Genomic DNA, 7,474 nt, shown 5'->3' with positions numbered 1-7,474 from the left:
TTTTTTTTTATATTTTGCTTACTTTTTGTGTATCAGTGTTGCTTGGACTGAGACAAAGGGAATATCTCAAAGCATATTCAGAAATAACTGTTAGTGCAAATAAAAAACACAGTCACAGTCTTTTTAAATCTTTTTTTTGATTATACAGTTTAGCCATTTTAGATCCGCATAGAATCTTTAAATATGTCTTGTAAAGGGATGCCACCTTGGAAACTGCAATCCTTGTACATTACTAGAAATGCTATCTCTACACTACAAAGCTATCTCTATAAAAATATTAAAGTTGCCTTTATGCCATGGAGAGTTGACCTCCCAAAAATCAATTGCATCAAGCAGTACTTGATGGGACAATTATTTATAGGCTGTACAGGCGTAATTAAATTGGGATTAATTTGAACACTAGAAAGGCAATTTGTCAAAACCTTTACAGCTTTAATTGTGTTTTCAGTGTGCTCTATGGGGCAGGGATAGAGATCTATAATTTTATTTTCAAAACCATTGCAGGCAGGGCCAGGTTTCAATTATGTGCCCAAACCACTTTTATTATGTCATCCTCTATTACCACAAAACCACAATTTACTGCATTACTATTACTGCCTTTCAACTCCTGCTTTATATAGTTCTCTGTACCATACCTTTATTACTGAAGCTGAACATAATATTTTCTGTTCTAAAGTTTTTTTTTTATATTCACTTTTTACAATTGCTAGCAACTTGAATCCTTACATTCAGCTACAAAAGTGACAAGCAGGTTATAACTAAATAGGAGGTTTGGGTTAATGTCTACTATTGAGATTTCTGAACCAGCCAAAATAATGGAAGAGAAGAGGGGTTTGCATTGTAACCAACCATAATTCAACTGCCCAATAAGTGCCAATAAGGAGGCTTTATACAAGCCAACCACTCCTTATAAAAGGGTGAAGTCACAGCAACCATACTGATAAAATGCTTTAGTTGTGGTAGTGAAAGCATTGGGAGTGCTGAGATTAAACTACATGTGAACCCTTACTAAATGTCCTGCAGTAAACAGACAAGCAGTATACAGCTTCTCCCTGTTCACATACACTACAGAGATAACAGGCTGCATGTGTTTTTTCCCAAGGCAGACCAGTATTTCCTAATTGTTGCTGACCTCAATCTAAATGCATTTTTTGCACAGAACATATTTTTTAAGGCCATGTTTTCACTACTAGTATTTTACCATGGCATGTAACCCTTCTATGTACCTACTGGCTGCAAATGCCTAACAGATTGGTGCATATTTTTTCACTTTTTTGTAGAATTGAAAGCACTTGAGAAATGCGAATTGTTAAAATCCTTGCATAAACGGTGACAAGCTGTTCCAATTTAAGTCTTTGGAGGCATAAGGGGTGCCATCTTTTTAAACAATGCCAACAGCTCTTTAAAGGAAGCATTTGAGAAAGTAATTTACAGGTCGTGGGAAAAGGGGACAGAGTGTTTTGTCGCCCCATAACACAAAGTGCCCAAACAATAATCTTATAACAGCTGTTATTTTCATGAAAAAGAATTTCCAGTTTTTAAGTGATATTATCATATTAAAGTAAGCTTTTAAGATTTGAATAGATTTACATTCACTTTACCAGACCTTTATAAAACTATGACTGAGTTGTTTGAATTGCAGTGCTGGGTTTTGTTTCCCTATGTGCTTGTTTGGGTCTGCACACCCAAAAAAAAAAAATTTGCACACCCAAAAAAATTTAAGGACCAAGATATGCAATAACTCATTGATAACTTGCTCCATTTTAACACCATAGATACGCTAGATGCACTGCATCTCCCCTGCCTTATGTCCATAAAGTGAAAGGTCTATTCTTGTGTATAATGTATATAAAATAAATATATTGGATTTATTATTACCATCTGCAGGTCACCACCTGCCAACACCACAACCACCAGCCAATGGGAATGCTGACTGTTGTATACCTTGATATTAGTCTTAGTTCCAAACACTAACAGCATTAAAATTAGGTCCATTGCAATGATGTTTCAAAGTTAGCAGCTTCAATAAAAACAATGCACAAATGTTATAAAAATAAAACAAAATGTGGAGTAGGTACGTATTAGTTAGCTTGCACATTTTTGGTGCACAGTCGGCAGTCGCTTATAAATTGTGTAAAAATTTGGGATTTAAGACCATTGTCGTGGTATTCAACAAGCCATTTCCCACTAGCTGGTAGCCATCAGGGGGTAGGAAATGTTTCTACTGGTACCCCTGACACCCACAGAAATTGTGATGAATATACCTTGTTGAGGGGCTTTTCAACTCAAAAATTTTGTAGCCTTAATGAGACTGAATAAGCATTAATAAAAATTTGTATGTAAGTAATAAGAGAATTCAGATGGAATCTGCAAAATCTGAGTTAAATTTTAATTATTAACAGTCATTACACTTTTTTTACTATACAAATTTTGTAAACTTTTAGGACAATACAGAATGGTATTTTATTTGCTTTTTTTGTTTTAAGAATAAACTTTCCTTATCGTTAAGATATGTTGTGGCTGCTACTTCCATTGTTCAACTCAAGCTTAATAATAAAAATTAGGCATTGGATCCAGTTTCTTAAAAAATGGTGGGTTCAGGTGGGTGCTGCTATAGTACTTAGACTAAACTAAATGTAAAAGTTTAAAAAATCAATTACACATCCAAATATTGCCAGAATATGGTGTAGCTAAAGCTTAACACCAACATTGGACTGTTATGGACACATACAGCTTAAAGGCATCTCAAAAGCATGCAATTTAAAGAACTGTTAATTTTCAATGGCGTCTTTACATAAGAAAGGAGACTTCTCCTCCTTAATATATTTTTAGAATACATATTAGTTTCCTATGGCAGTTTCCAGCTTCTCTTGTTCATTTTGAAACTACCTTGTGTTTAAAATGGCCAAGAGTTTAGTATCTAAATTCTACCCCATAGGCTACATTGAGGTTCGGAGTTAATTTTGGGTTTGGTTAAACTCAAGCAGGATTACTAACTAACTAACTTACCAGAAACAGAACCCAGGCCCATTTTCTTACCTTCAGTCCTAAATAGTGCACATCAGGCTGTCATTAACAGGGAAAGGATATAGTGTTTTTTTTTTTTTACATATGGTAAAAACAAAATGTGTACCCTTAGGGTTAGGGCCTTCATGAGTAGAAAATGGGGCAGTGAACATAGGTGCTACCTTCTATCCACAAAAGGTCCTAAGGTTTTATGAAATCTGATTTGCCAATGGAGCAAGGGGACAAATAGTAGCCCCATTCTCTTTAGCAAAACCAGACCCACCCCCCTAATTGTGGCCAACAGTAGGAAAAGGGAAGTATCCTCACAATATGAACCTAGTGGTTTGGGTGTCTGTGGTGGGCATCTTATTGGAATCTATACCCCCTATAATAGGGGGGCCCAATGATATCTGTCTCCTTACCCTGCAGAATAAATGCAGAGGTACATAGTATTTCTGAACTTTCCATCTGATTATTTACTGGGATTTTGGTGCTTTAACACAAGGCAGCACTGTAGGGGAATATAGATTGCTAATTCTTCATAGTGAATGCTTAATTTACAAAGTTTTAACCTTAGAATTTTTATTTCACTGTAACTTTCATATCTTTTTGAACTTAGTTAAAAATAACAAGATTTTTTAAAATAATGATCTTTTCCCCGGAGTGATATATTACATTATATTGTACATTTTGGTGGCATATTTGTTTTGCCTAATGTAAATCAATCTTAAGGAGAACATTGGTCTGCTTAAAAAGCATCTGATAATAAAAACCAAGAAGGTGGGAGTTTCTAAATATAACCAATTAACACTTTTAATGACTTGCAATGTGGTGACAAAGCATGCTGATTGTGGCTGCCATGTCATCATGGGATCTGGGGACCTTTCCTTCTGAGACTTCTAATTTATATGGCTCATCAGTCACTTCAAGAAGAACAAATTCCAATTTCTTCATTTGTACAGGAGTTAGAGGCATGTGCCATCATAAAATGATTTTATATTTGCATCTTAATTGTATTTATCCTTAAACCAACCCTGTATAATCTTTTTTTCGAGATAAAGCAGATAAAGGTATTTACAGGGGTGTCATTCTTATTTTCTAAGAGATAAAAGCTTGAATATGTTACAACTACACATTACATAGCATGATGGCCTCTAATAGGAAAAAAATATATATCTGATGCTGGGTTGATTGATAGGAAAGTGCTGATAAATAACTGTATTCAAACCCTTCCAAAGTAGAGAGTTCTGTTGGGATCTGGAAAATGAAAATGAAAAAGTTCACATTTTCACATATTTTTACATAATCTTGTTTCAAACCAAATTTTTTAAATATCCTTCTTACTGCTTGACCAAAATCTAGTGTTCTAGACCCTTATGTAAATGTTAACTTTTCAATTCTACTTGTTGTGTGTTTTTGTATTTTAATCAATTGTGTTTATGTCATTTGGAAATTTGTTTTTTTTAGAATGTGCATCACAATAAAGTTTCAGACTGTAGCTGGTTGTTGAGTTTTGCTCATTTTAAATCTTTAGGTTGTCGAATATATTTTTCAGGCTTGTTATTTGCCAGAAAAGCTGACTATTTATTGCAACTTTGGGTCTCATAATTAAAGCATATTGTTATCTTTAAAACAAAAACTGTCCCAGTTGTTCACTTGTAATAGAGATATTAGGCTTATTCACACCTGCATACTGCCATGTGTTGCAATAATGCATACATTACCACATTGTATGTTAAACCATGTACCATAACACCCCAATAGATAGGACAACGCTGCTCATATTTACCAAGTGTTAAAAATTTACATTTATACTGCGCATATACTGTGCATATAATAATGATTTAAAAAATAAGTACAGTATATTCAAGTAACAAATGGCAATCCTTGACTTTCTCAATGCCAACATTTTGGAAGATGGAGGTATGTGCTACCCCCCTTTAGATTTTATTCATGGTCATCTTATTCAAAAGGCACTAGATTTGGAATGTGAAACATACACTGCCATTGTTATGACTAGGAAGAGATATCGTTGTTCACAGTCGTCATCACCACCACTAGCACCACCAATATCACCTGTAGCGGATCACCATATCATCATCAATGTGACCTTTTGCTGTATTGCACCACCAATATCACTAGTTTTCCACACAAATTTCATGATTTATTTATATCATATTAAAATACATACTTAACCAGCATCTCTCAAAAATCCGGTCAGTTGTTATATTAACTAACTGCTGACTTCGCAATTGATGGGACAAAGTTTTGACAGCAAGGTTTGGGTCCAAAAAAAGAAAAAATGAATAATTTGCTTGTTTGTTCCTGCCAAATTTTTTAGAATGTTTAATGAATAGATGTTTTTTGTTAATAAATGTGATCAAATCCAGGACATTAGAGGTACTTGAAAACATTTTGGAGTTACAAATATCCCCTAAAACTAAAAAATAAAGCCCTTACAAATAGGCATAAATGACAGGAAAAATATCAAAGTATACAACATGGACATGACAACAAAAAAAGAACATAAACGCAATTGTGACATTTTATAGTAAAATGCAGCATTTTAAAAATATAAAATCTATTTTGGCAATCTATATAGCTTCTTTCTCCTAAAATATCAAGACTAGAATTTTTAAAAGGACGTGTGTACTTTAAAGTGACCCTGTCACCGCAAAGAAATAAAAGCCTATCTATCGACAAAAATTAACCCCCCACCTATATACTATACTCAGTGCCTGGGCCCTTGATTATGTGGTCAGTATAAGTGGTAACCTAAAACAGCAGTAAAACAAAGGAATTATTTAGCCTTTGTTATCCAGCAAGTCTGTATTCCAGCAAGACAGTATACTATACTATATACTTGAAAATAAACAAATTCGAATATAAACCAAGGTACTTTTTTCACTGAAAAATACAGAAAAATACTTTGTCAAGTAAAAAACCTAGGACTTTAAAAGTTTTATGTTTTTTACAAAGAGAAAACAGTATAGATGTCAGTACACATATTATCAAAGATACACAATCAGGTCTCAACAGTATCAACCAGTTAGTCAAAATTGTACAAACATATGCCACTGTAGAAATAACGTCAGTACAGATTTGTTCATCACTGGAAATTAACAGTAAGTAAACTAAATACATTTGTTTGCAATGGTTTTTTTTTCTGATATATATTGGTATAGCATGCAAATCCCACACGCTAAGGTAGAAAGCCTATACTTCGTATTCGACCTGTGGTACAGTAAGAAAGTAAAAAGTACATTTTTTTTTTTAAATTGTGTGGGCTCAGTCTGTGTATCTTTTTTCCCCACTTTTTAAGGGTAATTTATTTAGAACTTTTAAGTTGAGTATGATGGGTCACTGAGTCTAAAATTATATTTTGTGTGTGGTTGTTGGCCCCCAGCAGATAGTGCTGCGTCATCATGTAAAGTGTGTAACACGTGTTCCCCACAGCAACAGTTTGTTACGCACTTTATATAAGCACACAGCACCATCTACAGGTGTGACTTGAGTATAAACCAAGATTCTTTTTCAAATAACATTTTTATGGAAAAATCCCAATGTATACATAGTGTTTTTTCATATCTAGATTGTAACCTAATTTGCTGTACACATGATAACAAATCCTTAGTGTCAAAATATATATATAGGGAAAAAATCATGTTAAATATTCCATTACCGACATTTTGCACATTGGCAAGCTGTTAGAAAATAGCAGCATAAAAATCAGAATGCCACACAACCTACTTACAGAAAGACACCATGGTTACAACTTTCTGCAGGATCCATCAGATGTAAATTTATAGGCACAGGCATGTCTCATAATATATTTTCAGAAAAGACCAATATTATATCTTGGCTTTTTTGAAGAGTTTCATACTGCGTACAATTCCTAGCTTAGTCACCAGGGAATAAGTAGGCTGGAGTTGCAGGAGACAGGGCTGAATGGAAGTTAATAGGGTTGTCTTGTAGCATTAAGATGTTGATGACTGCACTGGTTAGGCTGTCAAAAGGAGGCTGCTACGAATCCTTAAGGCACAATTAAAACATTTAACAACAAAAGAAACACTAATGATTATACCACGTTCTATTATCTAATGCATTTTTCTTAGCATTAGGTTGCAGAAAATCTGTTTGATTATTTTTTTCCCATTCATGTGGCTCATGAGACATGAAATTCCCTCTTTATTCTGGTAAATATTGAAATTTTGTTTTGCTATGTCAACTCTTCTTTTAGCAAATACTTATTGAAAAAAATGTTTAGATAAGGTCCAGGGACAGGAATATTTTGCATATATGGATAAATTCTAATTGACCACACAAGGAGAATATGTTTACAAACAACCTGTGCTGTGCTCATCCAAGTTAAAACAACAAGTTTGCTTAAAGTTGAATTTAGCAATAATACAAAATAAACTACCCTTGCAGTTAGGCTCCCTACCACCCCCCCCCCCCCCCCCCCCCC

This window comes from Pyxicephalus adspersus, chromosome 1 (genome assembly GCF_032062135.1).
Source record: "Pyxicephalus adspersus chromosome 1, UCB_Pads_2.0, whole genome shotgun sequence".
NCBI lineage: Eukaryota > Metazoa > Chordata > Amphibia > Anura > Pyxicephalidae > Pyxicephalus > Pyxicephalus adspersus.
This window is presented reverse-complemented; position numbering follows the sequence as displayed.